General features: G+C 42.6%; 1 pseudogene; it reads left to right on the top strand.

The window, feature by feature from the left end:
• The first annotated feature begins 20,328 nt into the window (after positions 1–20,328).
• Positions 20,329–22,379, top strand: LOC144262438 (E3 SUMO-protein ligase KIAA1586-like; annotated as a pseudogene).
• Positions 22,380–22,988: the final 609 nt, after the last annotated feature.

Below are 22,988 nucleotides of genomic sequence, written 5' to 3'. Positions count from 1 at the left end.
TGATATATGCCATCATGTGCCAGCAATGCCCCTCTGCCATGTACATTGGCCAAACTGGACAGTCTCTACGTAAAAGAATAAATGGACACAAGTCAGACGTCAAGAATTATAACATTCAAAAAACCAGTCGGAGAACACTTCAATCTCTTCGTTCACTCGATTACAGACCTAAAAGTGGCAATTCTTCAACAAAAAAACTTCAGAAACAGACTCCAACGAGAGACTGCTGAATTGGAATTAATTTGCAACCTGGATACAATTAACTTAGGCTTGAATAAAGAGTGGGAGTGGATGTGTCATTACACAAAGTAAAACTATTTCCCCTTGTTTATTTCCCCCCATACTGTTCCTCACACGTTCTTGTCAACTACTGGAAATGGCCCACCTTGATTATCACTACAAAAGGTCCCCCCCGCTCTCCTGCTGGTAATAGCTCACCTTACCTGATCACTCTTGTTAAAGTCTGTATGGTAACACCCATTGTTTCATGTTCTCTGTGTATATAAAATCTCCCCACTTTATTTTCCACTGCATGCATCCGATGAAGTGAGCTGTAGCTCACGAAAGCTTATGCTCAAATAAATCTGTTACTCTCTAAGGTGCCACAAGTACTCCTTTTCTTTTTGCAGATACAAACTAACACAGCTGCTACTCTGAAACCTGTCATATTGCCAGGTAGCGCATGGGCAAGAATTAAAGAAAAATATTATTGATATGAAAACAAAGCTTGATATAATATGCATACAAGAGACTTAGCTAACAGAAAAACTAGGCTATAAATTCCAGGATATGGCATATATAGAGACATGATAGAGAAATAGGAAAGCCCACGAGGGGGTGTCTCCACCTTCATTAAGGATAACGTGAGCTGCCTGGAAGTAGAGGTTTAAAAAAAAAACACCCAACCCTAAATATCAAATATATGCTATTGGGATACCAATATAAAACAATTCTGCATCTCTAAGGCTTTATAATGTCTATAACCCATGCAGGAAACCAGAGGCTAATGAACCTGACATAATTAACTGTAGATCTTACATGCCTGTTCATTATCTGTAGTGATCTGAATAGCCACAACAGATTATGGGGAAGTAAGAAAACTGATAAAAATGGAAAATATTTAAAATCATTCTTTGAAGAAAATAATTTAGTACTATTAAATGATGGAGCACCTACCAGGTTCAATATGACTGACAGAAGCTTCTCATGCCTGTATCTAGGAATAGCTTCTAGCACAAGAGCAAGTACATGCAGCTGACATATTTACAGAGAGGAGGGAATAGGTAGCAACCACTTCCTGACATTAATTACACATCAAGGAAAAGAAAATAGTGAAGACAAGGATAATATCCCCACTTGGAATCTAAAACAAGAAAATTGGAAACTCTTTAGAAACAAAAGTGAGGAATGTGAATGAGCAATGTATAGATGAAGATTTTGAGGAATTATAAAGACAGCCTACATAGCTATTTCGAGGATACCAACACTACTTAAAGATAGGGAAAGTATTCCATGGTGCAACAAGGAATGTGAAATGGTAATTAATGAAAGGAATAAGACAAACAAGACAGCAAAAAAATTTCTTAAATAGTGAGGACTGAACGAAATATTAAAGTAAGGAAATTGAACAAAGGGCTACAAAAAGGGCAAAAAAGAGAGCTGGAGAACATACCAGGAGACAGTAACTAAAGATACCAATACAGCAGAGGTATATCAACAACTTAGAAAAATGAATGGAATAGAGAGTAAGAGCCACATAATACCAAGCCTTGCATTTGCTCCAGCAAAGAAAAAGTGGAAATTCTGTCCACCATGTTACAAAAAGTCAGTAATGATGAGGCTCAGAGGATAGAAATTAGGGAAAGGAAAGGAACATTCATTAATGATAGTTATGAGATGATGAAGAGGTGGAAGGAGGATGTGGATATTTTTTAAATCAAAACTTTAATATGAGAGAACTCCAAAAAGCGATAATAAGGAGCAAAAGCAGATCACCAGACAAGGATGAAATAAGCTTTGAAATGCTTAAGCCCCTAAGTTAAGGAAGCTTGAGGGTGATACTAAAATTATACAACATGTGGCAAAAAGGTGAAATATCAAAGGACCGGAAATATGCAATTATTGTCTCAGTGAGGAAAACAGGTAAGCTGCGCTCCAGACGCTAGACAAACGGACCAATTGCCCTCATGGCATGTTTAGGTGAAAGAATGGTAGTGGAGCAATTAGTAGCACACCTACAAAGAAATAGGTTTGGATGGAATGCAAACTGGTTCAGAAGAGGTAGGAGTGCAATTGACCACATTGTAAGGATAGAGGCAGAAGCACAAAAAAGCAGGAGAACAAAATAAACTTTGTATCTTTTTTTTCATGACTTAGTCTTGCACTTAACGAATTGCAGAAGAGCCTTTTATTATTGGGCCCCTCTTTCATAGTGAGGTGCTGATACCACCTTAAAATGCTGCTCCTCAATTTGAGTCATGTGGTTCAAGATAGAGCACAGGATACTGGAAAATGTTCAGTTGACCGGCCTTCCTGTAAAAGATGATAGCAGCTGCAATCTGTTCTATTGCATGAAGATTACATGAGGTCACCAGGCTCACGGCACGTTACCATGCAGGCTTTGGTTGGACAAAGCCTAGGTAGTGTAGGATTAGAAGATTTACAATAGTCTTAAACTGGCTATGGATTTTCACTCGCTTCTTCATTTCTATTGTCATCTCTTTCACCTTCCGCTGAAGAATCAGATGTTTGCCAACGCTGCAGGCAGGACTTGCTGGAGCAATGCACTGATATGGCAAATTCTGTGTTCCAAGTTCTCCCCAGTTTGCAGCCATTTACAGATAGTGTTTGGAACTGCTGCTGGGCCACAACCATGAGTCTCGACACTAGTGGAATTTAACATTAGTCAGTATAGCATCACCACTTCTATAATTTTCCAGATCTCTAATGGCAGGAAGCAGTCACCCCAATGAGTGCTACCAATTGAACACCTGGGCTTGCTCCAATTTTATCTTTCCTTGGTAGCCAAGCATCAAATACATCTCGAAACAAGGAAAACACTATTGAAATAAGATGGAAAACTACTTGGCTCTCCTCCCTTTTCTGATATCAGGACTGGCACTTGTCCAGGGGCAGCATTTCGGCCATCATTTTTTTTTTTTTTTTTGCTTGGACGGCATTCTGGCTCGTGGGGCGGCCCTGTCTGATATGGATTTGTCACTTTGCTGAACAATTTGAGGGGATAACTACTGCAGCACTCAGCAATCAGTCTTGCTGTTCCCAAGACAAGGCTTCAGCTCCAATCAAATTGTCTAAAACTCCTACCTTTTATAACATACTGTGCGCAAATTCCTTGGCTGCTAAGTGTAGACTTAAAGAGAGAATGGGTGGACCATCATTTAGTTGAATCATCTGAATGGGCTGCAGCTTATTTTGTAGAGAGAGAGAATTGTTCACAAACATGCAGGCCCATTAGTCTGGTAGCCAGTCTACAACACTGACTTGTAAACAAAATGTTATGGTGAAAGAGTCAGTGCATTTTTCTCTGTAAGAGTGTATTTAACTGACAAAACTATAAAGAACTCTAAGCGCTGGTCTACACTAGGAGTTTAGGTCAAATTTAGCAGCATTAAATCGATGTAAACCTGCACCCGTCCACACAATGAAGCCTTTTTTTTCGACTTAAAGGGCTCTTAAAATCAATTTCCTTCCTCCACCCCTGACAAGTGAATTAGCGCTTAAATCGGCCTTGCTGGGTCGAATTTGGGGTACTGTGGATGCAATTAGATGGTATTGGCCTCCGGGAGCTATTCCAGAGTGCTCTATTTTGACCACTCTGGAAAGCACTCTCAACTCAGATGCACTGTCCAGGTAGACAGGAAAAGGCCCGCAAACTTTTGAATTTCCATTTCCTGTTTGCATCGTCACCTGCAGCTTGCCATGCTGGCCAGAGTTCATCAGCAGAGGTGACCATGATGGAGTCCCAGAATCGCAAAAGAGCTCCAGCATGGACCGAACAGGAGGTACGGGATCTGATCACTGTATGGGGAGAGGAATCCGTGCCATCAGAACTACGTTCCAGTTTTCGAAAAGCCAAAACATTTGTCAAAATCTCCCAGGGCATGAAGGACAGAGGCCATAACAGGGACCCAAAGCAATGCCGCGTGAAACTTAAGGAGCTGAGGCAAGCCTACCAGAAAACCAGAGAGGTAAACGGCCGCTCCGGGTCAGAGCCCAAAACATGCTGCTTCTACGATGAGCTGCCTGCCATTTTAGGGGGTTCAGCCACCACTACCCCAGCCGTCTTGTTTGACTCCTTCCATGGAGATGGAGACAACACAGAAGCAGGTTTTGGGGACGAGGAAGATGATGATGATGAAGTTGTAGATAGCTCACAGCAAGCAAGCGGAGAAACTGGTTTTCCCGACAGCCAGGAACTGTTTCTCACCCTGGACCGGGAGCCAGTACCCCCCAAACCCACCCAAAGCTGCCTCCTGGACCTACCAGGTGGAGAAGGGACCTCTGGTGAGTGTACCTTTTAAAATAGTATACATGGTTTAAAAGCAAGCATGTTTAATGATTAATTTGCCCTGGCATTCGTGGCTCTCCTGGATGTACTCCCAAAGCCTTTGCAAAAGGTTTCTGGGGAGGGCAGCCTTATTCCGTCCACCATGGTAGGACACTTTACCACACCAATAGCACGTACTCGGGAATCATTGTAGAACAAAGCACTGCAGTGTATGTTTGCTGGCATTCGAGCAACATCCGTTCTTTATCTCTCTTTGTTATCCTCAGGAGAGTGATATCATTCATGATCACCTGGTTGAAATAGGGTGCTTTTCTTAAGGGGACATTCAGAGGTGCCCGTTCCTGCTGGGCTGTTTGCCTATGGCTGAACAGAAATGTTCCCCGCTGTTAGCCACGTGGTGGGGGGAGGCAAAATGCGACCTTGGAACGAAAGCACATGTGCTGTGCATGTAATGTTAACAGCAAGGTTTACCGTGAAAGAGTGTAGCCATTGTTCTATAAAATATGTCTTTTTAAATACCACTGTCTCTTTTTTTTTTCTCCATCAGCTGCATGTGTTTCAAGGATCACAGGATCTTTTCCTTCCCAGAGGCTAGTGAAGATTAGAAGGCGAAAAAAATGCACTCGTGATGAAATGTTCTCTGAGCTCATGCTGTCCTCCCACACTGACAGAGCACAGAAGAATGCGTGGAGACAGACAATGTCAGAGTGCAGGAAAGCACAAAATGATCGGGAGGAGAGGTGGCGGGCTGAAGAGAGTAAGTGGCGGGCTGAAGACAGGGCTGAAGCTGAAAGGTGGCGGCAGCGTGATGAGAGGAGGCAGGATTCAATGCTGAGGCTGCTGGAGGATCAAACCAATATGCTCCAGCGTACGGTTGAGCTGCAGGAAAGGCAGGTGGAGCACAGACAGCCACTACAGCCCCTGTGTAACCAACCACCCTCATCACCAAGTTCCATAGCCTCCTCACCCAGACGCCCAAGAACGTGGTGGGGGGGCCTCCGGCCACCCGGCCACTCCACCCCAGAGGATTGCCCAAGCAACAGAAGGCTGGCATTCAATAAGTTTTAAAGTTTTAAACTTTTAAAGTGCTGTGTGGCCTTGTCCTTCCCTCCTCCACCACCCCTCCTGGGCTACCTTGGTAGTTATCCCCCTATTTGTGTGCTAAATGAATAAAGAATGCATGAATGTGAAGCAACAATGATTTTATTGCCTCTGCAAGTGGTGATCGAAGGGCGGAGGGGAGGGTGGTTAGCTTACAGGGAAGTAGAGTGAAACAAGGGGCGGGGAGTTTCATCAAGGAGAAACAAAGAGAACTTTCACACCGTAGCCTGGCCAGTCATGAAACTGGTTTTCAAAGCTTCTCTGATGTGTACCGCGCCCTCCTGTGCTCTTCTAACTGTACTGGTGTCTGGCTGTGCAAAACCAGCAGCCAGGCGATTTGCCTCAACCTCCCACCCCGCCATAAACGTCTTCCCTTTACTCTCACAGATATTGTGGAGCGCACAGCAAGCAGTAATAACAGTGGGATATTGGTTTCGCTGAGGTCTAACCGAGTCAGTAAACTGCACCAGCGCGCTTTTAAATGTCCAAATGCACATTCTATCACCATTCTGCACTTGCTTAGCCTGTAGTTGAACAGCTCCTGACTACTGTCCAGGGTGCCTGCGTATGGCTTCATGAGCCATGGCATTAAGGGGTAAGCTGAGTCCCCAAGGATAACTATAGGCATTTCAACATCCCCAACGGTTATTTTCTGGTCTGGGAATAAAGTCCCTTCCTGCAGCTTTTGAAACAGACCAGCGTTCCTGAAGATGTGAGCGTCATGTACCTTTCCTGGCCATCCCACGTTGATGTTGGTGAAATGTCCCTTGTGATCCACCAGTGCTTGCAGCACTATTGAAAAGTACCCCTTGTGGTTTATGTACTCACTGGCTTGGTGATCTGGTGCCAAGATAGGGATATGGGTTCCGTCTATGGTCCCACCACAGTTAGGGAATCCCATTGCAGCAAAGCCATGCACTATCACCTGCACATTTCCCAGGGTCACTACCCTTGATATCAGCAGATCTTTGATTGCGTTGGCTACTTGCATCACAGCAGCCCCCACAGTAGATTTGCCCACTCCAAATTGATTCCCGACTGACCGGTATCTGTCTGGTGTTGCAAGCTTCCACAGGGCTATTGCCACTCGCTTCTCAACTGTGAGGGCTGTTCTCATCTTGGTATTCTTGTGACTCAGGGCAGGGGAAAGCAAGTCACAAAGTTCCATGGAAGTGCCCTTACGCATGCGTAAGTGTAGCAATCACTGGGAATCGTCCCAGACCTGCAACACTATGCGGTCCCACCAGTCTGTTCTTGTTTCCTGAGTCCAGAATTGGCGTTCCACCGCATGAACCTGCCCCATTAGCACCATGATGTCCACATTGCCAGGGCCCGTGCTTTGAGAGAAGTCTGTGTTCATGTCCTCATCACTCTCGTCACCGCGCTGACATCGCCTACTCGCCCGGTATCGCTTTGCCAGGATCTGGTGCTGTATATACTGCTGGATAATGCGCGTGGTATTTAATGTGCTCCTAATTGCCAAAGTGATCTGAGCGGGCTCCATGCTTGCCGTGGTATGGCGTCTGCACAGAAAAAAGGCACGGAACGATTGTCTGCTGTTGCCCTGATGGAGGGAGGGGTGACTGACGACATGGCTTACAGGGTTGGCTTACAGGGAATTAAAATCAACAAAGGGGGTGGCTTTGTGAGAAACTGAATGGCCCCCTCAAGGATAGAACTCAAAACCTCATGGATAGAACTCAAAACTGGGTTTAGCAGGCCGTTGATTTCACAGAGGGAGGGAGGGAGGAGAAAATGAATAGAAAACAAATCTGGTCTATTTCTTGTTTTGAGCCACTTCATCTATCTTTATACATCTTGCTGGCAGCAGACTGTGCAGTACGACCGCTAGCCATCATCATCTCCTGGGTGCTTGGCAGAAGACGGTGCAGTATGACGACTAGCCATCATCTTCTGCTAGCTGGAGGTTAAAAGACAGTGCACTGCTGGTAGGACTCAATCGCCACGAGACAAAACAAGGGAAATGACCTGGCTGAGTCACTCCCATGTTTGCCCAGGCGCCCGGTTAAAAGAGCACCCAGGACTACGTCGATGACAGCTACCAGTCATACTGCACTGTCTGCTGCCAAAAGGCAATAAACTGCTGCTGTGTAGCAATGCAGTACCATGTCTGCCAGCACCCAGGAGACATACGGTGACGGTTAGCTGAGTGGGCTCCATGCTTGCCATGGTATGGCGTCTGCACAAATAACTCAAGAAAAAAGGCGCAAAACGATTGTCTGCCCTTGCTTTCACGGAGGGAGGGAGGGAATGGGGGCCTGATGATATGTACCCAGAACCATCCGCGACAATGTTTTAGCCCCATCAGGCACTGGGATTTCTACCCAGAATTCAAATGGGCGGTGGAGACTGCGGGAACTGTGGGATAGCCACCCACAGTGCAACGCTCCGGAAGTCGACGGTTGCCTCGGTACTGTGGACACACTCCGCCGACTACATGCACTTAGAGCATTTGTGTGGGGACACACACAATCAACTGTATAAAAACGCTTTCTACAAAACCGACTTCTATAAATTCGACCTAATTTCGTAGTGTAGACATACCCTAAGACGACCCCACACTATAATTCACACAGGAATTAAAAGATACAATTACATCCTTCCCCAAACAATTCCAAGAAAAACTACAACTTTTTCCCTCCACGAACTCACCCCAGGGACTTTCTACATGCTTCCCAAGATACACAAACAAGGGAGCACAGGCAGACACATTATATCTGGCCACAGCACTCTTACTGAAGGAATATCAGGACTCAGAAAAACCATCCTCAAGCCACTCCACACAAAAGGGCCAGTTTCCTTCAAGACACATTGGACTTCCTCCAGAAACTCTGCAATATTACCAACCTCACTCAGAACACCATGCTTGCCACCATCGATGTCACCTCTCTATACACCATCATCCTTCACCATGATACCATCACTACCTGATTCAAATACCTGCAAGATAATGTACAATGCTCAGAAATCCACCCTAAACACATCACCAAACTCATCCATTTCATTCTCACCCTCACCAACTTTACATTCAACAATAAACACTTTGCCCAAACCATTAGATAAGCCCAGGGTACTAGTCCTCCCCAATGTGCCAACCTCTTCAAGGGCCACTGCAAGGAAGAATTTCTGGAAAAAATACACAATGTACTTGAGAGACACTGATATTTTCATCCTCTGGACAACCTAAACTCCCTCATAGATTTCTATCACAACTTCAACAACCACTACCCATCCATCCAACTTTCTCTACAACACTCCCACTCCAGCATCAACTTCCTGGACATCACAATCAGCTTAAACAATGGAACTCTACAAACAACTATATACAAGAAACCCATGGATCATCACACTTACCTTTACAGATCCAACAACACACAGCCAGAAATCTGCCAAGTGTTCAGATATCACAGAATTTGCTCCATAGCAAAAGTTCGGGATATACACCTAAACACACTTAAAACCACCTACACTAAACAAGGACATTCTACCAGAGAAGTATATTGCATTATGGAAAGGGCCACCCAAATATCCTGGGAGAACCTGTTTCAATACAGAAAGGCCCCCACTGACTGCACACCCCAATAGTCACCAATCACCCCACACTGGAACCTCTATGAGATATCATCAAATTACATTCCATATTTGATGGGGACTACATCCTAAAAGGAAATCTTTCCCGAACCCCCTCTTCTGGCCTTCAAACAACCTTCCAACCCCGTCAAGCTAATCATCAAAAGCAAGCTCACAGCAGACCAGGACACACCAACTCAAAGCGACACTAAACCCTGACAGTATTTCCCAGTATTTCCCCTGGCAGTATTTCCCCCACAACACACTTTTCAAGATCCATGAGTGCCATACATACTGATCACAACATTTGGTTTATCTCATCCAGTGCATCAGATGCCCCAATAACCACTATGTGGGTGAAACAATCACTACACTCTTGAATGAACTCACTGAGAAAAATAATAAAATGAAAACACCACATCACCCATGGGCGAAAATTTCTCACAGAGTGATCACTCCATATGTGATCTTTCAGTCCTTGTCCCCAGAGAAAACCTGCACAAGACCTTCAAAAGGGAAGCCTGGGAACTTATGTTCATAACTCTGCTGGACACCAAAAACCATAGACTTGCCAGAGATACTGGTTTTATGGATCATTACAACAATTTGTAGCACACTCCACTTCCTGCTAACCTTTAGTTTCCCACTTCTCCTACAGCATATGTGAACCCCTTATGCTTAACTATTTGTCCCAACTTGTATTTAGCTTAGGCACTCTGGTTACTTTCCCACAGCTGAAGAAGAGCGCTCTGAAGCTCGAAAGCTTGTCCACCAACAAAATGTTGTTCCAGTAAAATATATTACCTCACTATACTGTCTCAATCAAAAATAATTCTCCCATACCCTCCTAGTGACAAGCACTTTGCCCTCCAAATCAGCTGACTAGTCCTCTGGGTATTGCAAAAGGAACGACCCCACATAACCTGCTGTCTATGGTTGACAGAACCCTTTTATGTCCCCTCCTTGTAATCTGACAATATTTGGTTGTGGCGGTCAATAATATTATAGGATTTACTTACACCCAACACATTGTTAGTCATCCCTGGCCTGAAGTATAACGCCAGTGGGTGATGCAGATGCTGAAGTTATTCTCTTGGGCCAGTTGTTGAGAACAACTCAACGGCTGTATCCTTGCCTCCAGAACAAAGATGTAACACTGTACCACACTGTAGCTCCTGACTGTTTTTCTAGCCACCACATAGTATGTAGTGATGCATGAGCATTAAAGGAGAGTGTGTATTGTGGAGGAGAATTAAAGTAGCCCATGCTAAAGCAATATTTGAGCTGGCTAAGTCATTGACTCCGAAGAGTAAGAGCCATTTCCATACACTGGCATCAGAGTCAGTGGGTTGAGGTGAGCACCTACAGTTGGATGGACAAGATTCAAAAGCTGGCAATCAGGAAAAATATCTTTAAGATTCTAAAATTGACCCATTCTAGTGTATTTATTATTCTGAAAAAATTCTAATGTAGTATTCTGAAAACACTCTACTTTAACAGACATTGATAAATACTTGAATCATAGAATCATAGAATATCAGGGTTGGAAGGGACCTCAGGAGGTCATCTAGTCCAACCCCCTGCTCAAAGCAGGACCAATCCCCAATTTTTGCCCCGATCCCTAAATGGCCCCCTCAAGGATTGAACTACAACCCTGGGTTTAGCAGGCCGGTGCTCAAACCACTGAGCTATCCCTCACCCATTTTGGCTCTTTATATAGTGCCAAAATGTGTTAGATGCTTCTCGCAGGCCTCTGCTAGGAAAGCCTTTAATCAGGTCCTGCCACCCAGCCCCAATCAGGGGGAAAGGATTGGGGCTGGGTAAATAGTCAGAGCTTGCCTGGAAACTGCCAGCACCTGCCAGCCTCATTAGCAGGAGCTAAAAGACTGGTAGGAAGTGGAAGAAGCAGGAGGGGGCAGAGACCAGGAGGAAAAGGTCAGGCTCAGAGGGAGCCTACTAGTCTGTTGCTGGACAGGCGGGTGTGAGGCCAAGCCATGTAAATAGCCTGTAAATTAGCGGGAAACTGGTGGTGGGGAAAGGACACAACATAAAGAGCACAGATGTTGCACCAGCTAGGAGCGACCCTGAGTCCCTAAGGAGAGGGGCCAAAGGGCCGAATCCTATAGGGCATGGTATGCACCCCATTACAGTGCTCTACAAACAAGATCCCTGTCGCAAGAACATTGACACCTAAATAGCTAAAGGAGGGGGGAAGCACACAACATGACACAAGTTACTGTGCAATGATATTTAGCATGTGTTCTTGAAATGGAGTGAACTGCCCCTGTAAGGGCCAGAGGCCTGGATGTGGGCAGCCCCATCCAACAAACCCCACATTAGCTCAGTACGGAGGTGGGGATTCCCTTATAAAGAGCATCGGGAAGGAGACAACCACAGTGAAGCTAGATTGAGACTCCAGGGTCTGATGGGAATGAGTCGGCTCCAGCAGGGAAACTCAAGTCTTTGGGGGAAAAGGCTTCAGGTGGGAGACCCCAAGCAGGAAAGACTGGGAATATGAACTTCATGAGGATTTGAGAACTTTTATTTTGAATCTTTAACTTAATAAATCCAGCGCTGAGGGGGGCTTTGCTGAATGAGAGAAGAACTTGTGTGTAGAGTTCTTAAGAGGGGGCTGAGCTGAAGAGGGAAACTGAGACAGGGCTGTGCCAAGTGACCTCATGCTACGAGAGGATACTAGGGAGGCAAATGGCCCATTCACTGTCCTGTTAGTACCACTTTTTTTCTATTCCTACTTTTGTTAACATTTCAAAGAGGTTCGCAGCCTTTATGGAAGAAATGTGTTAGAGGAGTGGAGGCACAGTCCAGGAGAGGATTTCAGACAATAAGGAGCTTTATTTATGGAAAAAGGCAAGGAGATAAAAGTGAAAGAAGGATATGAAGAGCTCATAAGATAATGTGATTGTGGTTTTAAATGGTAAAAAAGGGTTTCCTTATATCAATTGCCTCTCTGAGATGGTACATGCAAAAATAATGTGGTGTGTGGTCTACAAAGACTGTTGGTTTAACTGGAGACACAACTCCATCAAAAATATGCCCTAGTCCATGACTTGGGCTCTTAGTTGCTACAATAATACAAATAATGCATCATCATAATACTAAACCCAAACAAAGAGACAACATAAATTAACCTGCAAGAATCTTTCCTCTGTCTCTCTTGACTATCATGTTTTAAATCTCAAGGGCCTGATTTTCACCTCACATCAGTTTTACACCAGTGAAAACTCTATTGACGTCAGTGGTGTTATTTCTATCTTGGTTCTGACCCAAAGCCCGTTGAAGCTAATGAGATCCTTTCCATCACGTATTTGCACAGGAGAGTGGAGAACCAGGCTCTGACTATGTAACATTTTTAACTCTATTGAGAAAAATAAAATAAGTGAGATTTGTAAGAGTAGCAATTGTTAAGGTAGTAATGACATGCTTGTTGTGAGTCAACGATGCATAAGCACCCAGATAGTAAATAAGGGGACTGTGTGGCAAAACCTGTCCTGATGTTCTCTTGTATTACAGAGCAGCTGCAAAAAAGAAGGGTTGATGCCCAGGGTAACCTTTAGTGGTCAAATGGTCCTAGATGAGGAGCTTTGGGCTAGGGGCTTTCACAGGTAAAACACAGAGGCTGAGGCAGGAATAGGGGGTAGCGTGTTTATGAAAGTCCAGGTGGCGTCTGAAACAGAGGCCCAAGAGAGCTGCTTCTTGGTGAAGGGCAATGGTGATTTAGCAGGAGTTTCTACAACAGGGAGTTACCCATGTGCAGGGAGTTACCCATGTGCAGTTGGTGAGTACCTCCATTTAAGGAAACAGTTCTTTTGTACATTAACAAACAACACTAAGAAAATATTCCATTTACTTGATTTCTACTTCAAATGAGAAACTGACCCACAAGGCCCTGAAATCTGCTACTACTTGGCAAAGGGACACCATGCTATTTGAACGGTACTCCAAAGGCAACCCAAATCCCAGATTTACTAACTAACCATTCTTCTACATATAAATATCTTATTTTGTGTGAATAGTGCTGGATTGACAGCTCAGCTGAACAGGCATGGGAAGGGAACTACCCTGAAGATGGCTGTTCCACTTTAAGAGCAGAGGCAGTAACACTTGCACTGGTTCTGCCATATTGTGCCTGCTCTACTGAAAGCATACTTAAATGTCCAAAGCCGGCCATCAGGCATCTTTCAAGGGCATGTTAGTTACAAGAAGTGAAACACAGTCAGTAAGATCTTCAATACTGAGACGAAACCAGATTTCAAGTTCCAGATTGGTATGTCACATCACATACTTGTCATACTTAGAACATAGTTGTATATGTTCTACTGGAGTCCTCTGAATGTACTATATTGTGCTTGGGTTTTCAAGTCTACTGACATCCATTGAGTTAATGTGCGGGGAAACTTAGCAAGCTGGCCAAGAACAAGTGTAACCAACTGACCCTTAACTATGACTTTATCTATCAGCCTGATGGCTACAGTCATCATGATAGATTTCAAATACCTTTGGAGGACAGCAATTTCCTATAATGGGTTGCCATGTGATCTTGAATAATGTACTGAGTTGACAGCTTGCAGGAAGATCCAGGAGAAAAAGCTGAAAGAGTAAAATTTTATTTCAGTCCAGAGGCTAAGAAATGGCTCTCTCAGGCATTAATAGCTTTAACTTTTTTTAAAAAACGATTTGCCCCATTCCGCTTGTAATAAAAACAACATTTTTTAAAATTTTTCTGGATACTTAAATTGTGGTTTGCAATACATGTATGAGAACTGTCTGTGTATTATTAAATCACCAATACTTTATGTATTATTCTTTACCATTATATATCTCTGGAGAAAATTAGTTTGTTATTTAATCTTCTCTTTAATGATAAACTTCTGCCATTTGAAAGATTTAAAGCTGGAGACTGTGCGAGGGAATTGGAAAGAAATGCGCTTGCACGTCTCTAACTGCTTCACCAATACTGGGCTAAATGATATCCACAGTTACACTTTGAAAACCCCATTGTTGTGAGTGTGGTTGAATGGATGTAAATTATGGCAGAACTGGGCCCACTGAATTAAACTGGGATGCACAGTGGAGATCTATTCCCCTGTAAATTGAAGACAGCACTCTTTCGAGTCTCTAAACTACAGGGCTTCCAGAATATTCAGTTTAAACTGTTCTGGTGGTCCAGAAAATGAGGCCACCTTACCTAAATCCTCCATTACTTTAATTGATTTCTCATCCACTTCAGAAATGATTCAGCATTTCCCTCATGATTTTCAAAACTTTATACTGACTTACTCTCCACCTTACCTATTTAACCTCATATCTACCTAATCCACCATGTGCACAGTCCTATTCTATCAACATGGTCTTTTCTGTGCCTTCTCCACTACTGTCCACAGTCACTCTTTCATCTATGCAGCTTCACTTTCTCTCTGCCTATGAGTTTGAGTCCATTCCCCTCTTCAGAACTCACCTTGAAATCAGAAAAGGGCCTGACGCAAAACCCATGATTAACTGAACATTCCTGAATTTGGGGAAGTTCAGAATCCAAACCTAGATCTAGGCTTTGGTCTTATCTCTACTAACAGTAAGTACGTGGCAAACTGTGATGTAAATGTACTCCACGCTAAGTGTTTGCGTAGACCTTGCTGCCATGCACTAAAAGTTCCATAAGGTGCTTTGAAATGGGAGTAGGTTAAAGTGAACTACGAAACTTTTAGTGCCCAGCAGCAGGGTCCACACAGACACTTGGGGCAGGGCAGGCTACTGCAGGGTAGATTTACACCCCAGCTTGCTATGAACTAAGTGTTTGTGTAGACAAGCCCTTAAATTTCCACAGCTAGCCCTTATACCTCAAATGGGCCAAATCAAAACCTCTAATGCAAATACCCCTAAACTCTGGGGAAGCATAGAATCTAAATCCGAATATGAATTTTGCAGCTTGGTTCTATTTATGCTTAAATACTTCATCTTAGCCCACAATGAAGTGAAAAATACACAAGCAGTTTGTTAGTCTTAAATGTTTGTTGAAGGCTGAGTCCAAATTCAGGGCTTGATTCCCCCATACACTTACCACTAGGCACAGGCCCATTGAAATCAGTGAGACTATGAGTGGGAGCAATGTCTGGTAATGTTTGCAGGACTAGGTCCCTTAACATTTTCCTCCAGAATTAGGCAGAATCTTCCCCTTGTCTAACAAAAGTTGCCTTTGAGCTACAGAGGGTTTGTTACCTAATGGTAAAAGAGATGGAGAGAAGAGGACAGTAAATTCTTCTCTCTTATGTAGCACTAATAGTCAAGCTGTTGTGAATCCCAGTTGTATGAGGTCTTGATCCTGAACCCAGAACTACACAGTGGCCCCCTTCACCCATGTGGACTCTGTACAGGCATGGGGTCTGCAACTCTGTGCAGGCATGGGGTCTGCCAGCAGGATTGAGGATAGACATGTGATTGATTTATGTATTTCAGCAGGGGAGGTAGAAAATGGTATCTAGAGGCTTAAATGAATGGCTTTCCATCAGTTTTTTTTTTAAATATGAGAGCACTCTCCATTCTATTTTAACCCCTTTCTGAACAATGTACAGTAATTTTCCAGTCCAGGATTCTTTCTCCAAGCATGACACAGGCTTTGTGGATAGACAGTCTTTGGCAGACAACAGTAACAAATTTTAAACAGAATACTGGAGGCTAGAATGGGAACTTGACTTGGACCTTTACATCAACAGGTGCAGAAAAATTCTTAATTAGGGTAACTAGCCCAACCTATTCAGATTCAGCTTTGTAGCTGAGTAAAGTAAATGATTGACTGCTTTATCCTCCATGTCCCCAAGGTATAGTTGTAGTTAATCATTTAGTATCAAACTTTTAATTTAAGTTGGAAAAAGAGTACAGGGTTGGGAGTCTGGGACTAACCCTGGCTCTATTGCTGACTTGCTATGTAGCCTTCTCTGCTGCTCACAGTCCCTCATCTATAAAACAGGGATGATCCTACTGACAAATATATGCATTAAGGCTTAATTAATGTTGGTATAGCACTTTGAGCACATCAACAACTATACAAGAAAGAGCAGAAAGAAGGATCTGAGCACTGATGCTTTATATCCTCATTTTGTTTCATCTTGTTTTTGTTGTTTAATATCCTGTCACTGCAATTCACTGTGCAAAGGCATTAGCACAGAGCCCAGCTGTCTTCAGTGGGGTACCCAGACACAGTGGCATATCTGAATACTATCAGTTGCAGGAACAGGGCCTTAGTCTGGCTCTTGAACCCTAGTTTTGATGCTATGCACAAAACATGTAAGCACAAGTCAAGGTTCTAGCCAGATGGCATTTTATAACTATGGAGAAGACAGGCACGTACCGTACAGCCCATAGACATGAACATAAGATTGCTATAAAACTCTTTAGAACTTAGTAGTGCAAAACAAGGGTTTGATTGTGATATCTTTATTCACACTGTATAGTACGTTACAGCACACGTATGTTCAGTCCCATTGAAGTCAAGGGGACTACTTGTGATCTAAGATACTATTGAATGAGAGCAAAGACACCACAATGGGACCCCATATTTGAGGCAGATGAACGTAAAGCTAGACTGTGAGCCACTTATTCACACTGCTGGTGAGTAGTTGTACATATGAACAGTCCAATTTCAGTCGATCACTCATGGAAGTAAATACTTACTAATATAAGTAAAAGGCTCTCTATCAGGCCCATAATATTTCATAGTTTTGGGAGTTATCTGCAAAATCTCAGAAGCACAATTTTTCATAAGTTTTGCTAACTGTACGAATTTATTCTACACAGGCTTATCCTGCATTGGCAAATGTTTTACAGTAATCAAAACAAAGTATTTGTAGACATCTGTCCGTAGCCTTAGTTACGTAAACTGGCATAGCTCCATTAACTTCAATCAACAGCGGTATACTGACTTACACCCTTGTCACTAAAGATGCAGTTTTCTTTCTGGGAAACACCAAAATCCATTGCTGACCTGCAGTGACAGGCTGGTTTTAATACACGCAGAAAAAACAATGGAGTGTGACAGAAGAACAGTGTAATAATAAAACCATTAGATGGGGAAAATTGGCTGGAAAATCCATTTGCATGAGTAACATCCTTCCCAAAATGAATTACGGCCCTGAACTCGAGAAGCTAAAGACTATACTACTTTCATTTCTTGTCTTTCATAAAATAGGACTCTTTCTTGGATCAGAAAAATTACTATAATTTTGCAGTAAAACAAACTGTGGGCACTCTGCTCTTACATAAGAAATAATAAAAAGTGTTTATGGGTTCAATTCCCTGAACTTCCTGTGTGGCCTTGGGCAAGTTATTTAGCCTCTCTGTGCCTCAGTTCCCCACCTGTAAAATGGGCATAGTAGTACTTCCGTACCTCAGAGGGGTTCTGTGAGGGTAAATACATTAAAGATGGCGAGGTGCTCAGACACCATACTAATGGGGGTCACATGTACAGGGTAACCGCACTGTAATGACAGTATAATTCCAGTACCCTTATTATAAAGTATGATAAAAAAAAAGTTGACTTCCTAGTGTCTTTTGTAAACAGCAGAAAAGTAGAATTCTAGCAGAGAAGCTAAGGGTAGTGGCAAAGTGTTTTCAGTTAAAAGCACAGTGAAGAACAAAGTCACCTCTTACATGCTTTTCAAATCATTTTGATTTATCAGCCACATGGAAGAGACGTGTTTTATCCCAGTCATTGTGAATCAAACTTTTGTATTGCTACTTCCAGATTTATGATGGAGAATATATCTTCCGACATGAGATTTTCTTCAGACATGATGTGCAGAAGAAATCTACCACAGTTCAATCTATGAAGGCTGGGTAAATTAGTCATTGTGCAATAAGATATGTTAAACTACAGTAAATTACTTAAGAGACATCTCAAAATGAGAGAGAAAAAGAATCAGTGTTGCGACATTTATCACTGTTTTTAACAGCTCATTCCTGGTTCTACGTTTCCTAGATAGTTTTCCCCAATATATAATAATAAGATGCATCCTTTTTAGATAAGAAACATTCTGTACTTGCATCCAAAGAAAATCGTACCCAGCATCACAGTTGGATTTAACAGAGGCAGGAGGCTTTCTAGATTTCCTTTAGCTAAATCTACATTGCTAGGGAGAAAATTCTGAATCTCAAGTTTTTAAAAGAGATTGGACTAAGCCATGTTTAAAATAATTCATATGCAAACTTCATACAGATAATGGAAGTTAATTCAGAAATTGGACCTCTATTCAAACATGGGTCTGAAAATTCCGCTTGCCTTTACAGTAAGCAATAAGACTACAGGCAGTGGTGAGCTGGAGCCAGTTCGCACCGGTTCCCAGGAACTGGTGGCTAAATTTTGAAGCAGTTTTACAACCAGATGCTAAAAATTGTTAGGAAAACAAATGTTATAAAATTATCTTAAAACAAATAATCTTAATCTTATAAAATGGTGTAGAAAATAATAGGGCAGGGGTCGGCAACCTGCAGCACGCCTGCCAAGGGCGGCAGGCAAGCCCATTTTTACTGGCACGCTGCTGCCAGGCGGGGTCCTCTGGCCCCACTCAGCCCGCTGCCTGCCTGGGTGAACGGAACTGAGCGGGGCCCGCGGCCAGAACCCCGGCTGGCAGGAGCCGGCGGACGGAACTCCAGAGCGGCGGCGGGTGAGCTGCTGCCGGTCTGGGGTTCTGTCCGCCACCCCGCTCAACCCGCTGACTGTCTGGGGTTCTGGCTGCTGGCCCCTTGCCAGCTGGGGTCCCAGCTATTGGCCCCACTCAGCCTGCTGCCTGCCTGGGTGAACGGAACTGAGAGGGGCCAGCGGCTGGGACGCCGGCTGGCAGGGGCCAGCGGCCGGAACCCCAGACCGGCGGCGGGTGAGCCGCTGCCGGTCTGAGGTTCTGTCCGCCACCCCGCTCAGCCCGCCACCGGACTGGAGTTCTGGCCGCTGGCCCCTTGCCAGCTGGGGTCCCAGCCATTGGTCCCTCTCAGCCCACTGCCTGGCTGGGACCCCAGCTGGCAAGGGGTCAGCGGCCAGAACTCCAGTCCAGCGGTGGGCTGAGTGGGGTGGCGGACAAAGTCTAGGGTTCTGGCCGCCGGCTCCTGCCAGCCGGAGTTCCAGCCGCCAGCTCCGCTCAGTTCCGTTCATCCAGGCTGGCAGGAGCCAGTGGCTGGAACCCCAGAGTGGCGGCGGGTGAGCCGCTGCCGGTCTAGGGTTCTGTCCAGCACCCCGGTCAGAACCCCAGCCAGGCAGCGGGCTGAGTGGGGCCAAGGGCTGGGACCCCAGCTGGCAAGGGGCCAGTGGCCAGAACTCCAGTCCAGCAGCAGGCTGAGCGGGGTGGCAGACAGAACCTGGGGTTCCTTGCCAGCTGGGGTCCCGGCTGCTGGCCCCTTGCCGCCCTGCTCAGCCCGCCGCCAGACTGGGGTCCTGGCCGCCGGCCCCTTGCCAGACAGGGTCCCAGCCATTGGCCCCGCTTAGCCCACTGTCATTCTGGGGTTCCATGGGGGGCTCAGGTAAATGTAAAATTTATAACTGGCACGGGAAACCTTAAATTAATGAAGACTTGTAATACAGTATACAAAATAAACTTCAAATGTAAAGGAACACAGAATTCTAGCAGTTAAAGAGCCGTTTCTAAAACAGATAGTTCAAGATTTATGTTGCTATGCGCGTGCGCATGTAATGTCGTTGCAGGCTGAGACTCGGTCGCATCCAAGTTCGTCCTGACGCAAGACAAACGTCTCGTTTATTATTTTATTAACAGGGGTTGCACTTGCCTCATTCGTGCACTTGCTCAACTGTTTTCTATACAATTCAACACGTCACAGTCGGTCTGTTTGTTTCTAGTAAATTGCGTGTGATATTTCGGTGTGTAATACTAACTGGACTGTTATTCGAAGATTAAAGTTTTCTATTCAATATTATTTACCCTTCATAATGAAACGCCAGAAAAGCATTAGTGACTGGTTTTCCACTAAAATGACAAAATCATTAGTCAGTAGTTCTAGTAGTGAAAATATTTGAATATTGCAAACGCCAATGACAATAATTTTGGTGATGAAAATATTTTAATGTTGAATCATCTGAAAATGTGTCCGCAATGGAAGAGGATTTACATGATTGTGAAAATGTAGTACCCGACTGTTGGACTGCCGAGCAGGCACAATATTTTTTAAAGAAATATAATGGTTTGATAATTGAAGGCAAAAAAACTTGGCTGTTCCCACTGTGCAAATATGTCACATTTGGGGGTCCTTGGAGGAAAATCTTTACACATTTCTTCGGAATGGCAGAAGTGTACTATTAAAGCATCGGGAACTGATAAAAAAGTTCAGCAAGCTTCATTAAGAAAAAAAAATGAAGGAACATTTCGAATCAAGCTCTCATGTGAGAGTTATAAATATTTTAAATGAATCTAAAAAAGAACCTCTCACTACAGTGATTGATAAAGTTACTGAAAAAAAATATTGCAATAACCAGCAAAATTTTCAACATAGTTTACAGCTTAGTAAAAAGAAACTGACCAATGTCAGACATGGAGGATGAAGTAGAGCTACAAATTAAGAATGAAACCGATTTAGGGAACAGCCTAAATTCTCGATTTTCAGCCATCAGAATCGTAGAGTATATTGCTGAATTAATAAGAAAACAAATTTTTAGTAAAATCATTGAAAACAATTCAAAGAGTTGTATTATTATTATTGATGAAGCTTCTACAATTTCAAGTAAAACTGTGCTTGTAATTCTTATAAAATGTGAATTACAAGATTCTTCACCAACAATTTTTCTCAATTTAGTGGAATTAGAATCAACAAAAGCAGAAAATATTTACAATACTTTGAGAAATACGTTAACCGATACAGGATTTGACACAGAATATTTAAGGAAAAATTTAATCGGATTTTGTTCTGATAGCATGAGCACCATGCTTGGACATAAATCTGGAGTTGCTACAAGACTCATTCAAGATTTTCCAAACATAACAATTTGGCATTGTGTGAATCATCGGCTAAACCTGGCTTTAGATGATACTATAAATGTTATTAATGAAATAAGCCATTTCAAGATTTTTTGGACAAGATTTATGCAATTTTTCATCAGTCAAATAAAAGTCAGTTTGAACTTAAACAAGTTTCTGAAGAACTATATATTGAAATAATCAAAACAGGCCGTGTTTTTGGTCCACGATGGGCTTCTTGTAGCCTTAGAGCTGTCAAAGAGGTCTGGAGAGCTTATCCAGCTCTTTATTTTTATTTTTCCAAAAATAAGAAATTTTCAGGCATGGAAAAAAGATTGAAAAACAAAGAATTTTTAAAAGACTTGGCATTAATGATTGACATTTTGGATGAACTTGCATTATTATCAAATGCACTGCAAGCGAGACAATTGAGTTTAACAAAGGCAGATCAGCTAATCAAATGAACGATTGATTTTTTCACACAATTAAAAGATAGTTTTGGTATACATGAAAATAGAATTAATGAAATGATAGAAAGTGGTGCTTTTAAATGCATAGAGTTTGAATATAATGTAAGGTTTAAATCACTGCCACGAGATAAAGTAATAGAGTGTATTATTGAAAAAATGAAGGCAAGATTATTAAACGAAAATCACATTAAATATAAAGAAGATAATTTAGGTCATTTTAGTAATACACCTAAAATAGTTGAATTATTCAATGTTATGAATCCCACTTCATGGAATATTGAAGAAGTCAGGTTACCCTGGAAATCAGGAGAAGAAAAAGTGCATGAATTAAACAAATTCATAAAATTTGTAGTCAATTTAAATGATTTTCATGACTATGTAGAGAATAACATTCACCCAAAACATCTTCCTGATCTGGAAACAATAAGGAAAGCAAAGCAAATTATTAACACAATTGTAATTAGTTCTGCAGAAGCAGAAAGAGCTTTTTCGTTGATGAATATTATTTGTAGTGATAAAAGGGTGAATTTAACAATTACACATATCTCAAGCTTTATGACCATCAATTTGTTGGGAAAACCACTAAGTTCCTGGAACCCAATACCATATATTAAAGCATGGATGAGAAGTCATCAATCTGCATTAGATACCAGAGTTCGTGTATCCAACACCAAAGATTATGGAGAAGATCAAGAAGCCATTTGGAAATTACTACCTAATTAGTAATAAATAATGTACTTAAATATTCTTTAAAATATTGCTTGTTGCATTGTATACTTCAACATGAATATATTACACTTTTTATTTTTAATAACCTAAGTAGTTCACACGTCATATTTTAAAATACAAGAACAGGCATTTCATTCTTAAATATTATTATCGTTTGCTTACTCATACATCTCTTCTTTATATTTTCTTCTTTTCAAATGTATTTTAAATTCATTTAAGAAAGCAATACTTTGTTTCTATTGTAATAAACATGTTAAAATGTTTTTTATTGTTAAGTATGACTCCCAAATGACTCAATGCATTGCCACTTCTTATGGAAAAAGGTACAAAAAATACATACTGTGGCACATCCCTTAAATCAGAACTTTTTATAGGGAACCGGTTGTTAAGATTTTGGCAGCTCATCACTGACTACAGGTGCTTAAAGTTACACACATTTAAAGAAAAGGAGTACTTGTGGCAAATTTATTTGTTAGTCTCTAAGGTGCCACAAGTACTCCTTTTCTTTTTGCAGATAACAAAACATGGCTAACATGGCTGCTACTCTGGCACATGTTTAAGTGTTTTGCCGGATCCTACGTGCAAATCTCAATGTAGGCTTAA

Source organism: Eretmochelys imbricata, chromosome 3, assembly GCF_965152235.1.
Source record: "Eretmochelys imbricata isolate rEreImb1 chromosome 3, rEreImb1.hap1, whole genome shotgun sequence".
In the NCBI taxonomy this organism is placed as follows: Eukaryota; Metazoa; Chordata; order Testudines; family Cheloniidae; genus Eretmochelys; species Eretmochelys imbricata.
The sequence above is the reverse complement of the archived record's forward strand: the minus strand, read 5'-3'. Positions and strand labels throughout refer to the sequence as shown.